Source organism: Eulemur rufifrons, chromosome 7 (genome assembly GCF_041146395.1).
Source record: "Eulemur rufifrons isolate Redbay chromosome 7, OSU_ERuf_1, whole genome shotgun sequence".
Taxonomy (NCBI): Eukaryota; Metazoa; Chordata; class Mammalia; order Primates; family Lemuridae; genus Eulemur; species Eulemur rufifrons.
Window position 1 is genome coordinate 179395512 of NC_090989.1, and position 1047 is coordinate 179396558.

The following is a 1047-nucleotide window of genomic DNA, read 5'->3' on the forward strand; positions in this document are numbered from 1 at the left end:
GCGAAGTATAAGATGTGTCTGCCTAAACTGATGAACAATTTTATCTCTGTTCCTTTTATTTATATGATAACTTGCCCAATTGCTAATGTGCAAGAAATATTATTGATGGCTAATTGAATCCCCAATCCTCATGCTTTCTACATATACTACTGTAAGTTTGGTGGCACCTGCATTTATCATTCCAATAAGCCCATGTAACTTATTTTCAGTATTTATATGAGACAAGAGACAATATCTCCCTTTTCTAACTAAGCAATTTAGATAGTAAGTTCTGTTAGCATGAATCCCAGTCTGGTCCTGCTCACTACTATATCTTCAGTGCCAAGCATGGCACTGGCATACAGTAGGCACTTACTTAATTCTTGCAGCAGTCTGTGGGTTACCTGTTTACTAATGATGAAACTGCCCTTGTAGGGAGTGGTGGGTGATTACTCAAGTTTACACAGCTGCTAAGGGGTAGGGGCAGGGCTGTGAATCACCTCATCTGTATCATGCTAATATTTTATGAAGGTATTTTGCCATATTAAAAGCATTTATTTATTTAAATTTCCTATTTACTGGTCAGATTTTCATTGTCAGTTTGAGAAAATAAATTAATCAGAAGTGAATATCTTACTTACCTTCCAGTTATGTAGGAGTGTTTTAACTTCCATAACATTATTTTGTTATTTTTGTTGATGTCTATTAAGAGAAAGAGTGAGTCTAGCTTTGTCACATCTCTGTAGAAAAACAATTATATCTTATGAATTGTTTTAGTTGCTGTCTGAAATGACACAATTTTGTCATCTGTAGTAAAACAGTTACAGGTAGGGAAGAGTAGACACTTAGGAACCAGGTATTTTGCCTTTTTCCTGTAGTTTAACTTTCAATGTATTTATGAGAATATTGAATGGGGAATTTAACAAACTTGCTATTGTTCTATAATGAAAAATGTTTATTTACTGAAATTGAAAAAAGGCTGCTATTATGACTCAAAAAATAGTTCTTGGTCTAAGAAGAACAATTTTGTAAGGAATTTTCCTTACACAAAGGAAAACTTGTATAAAA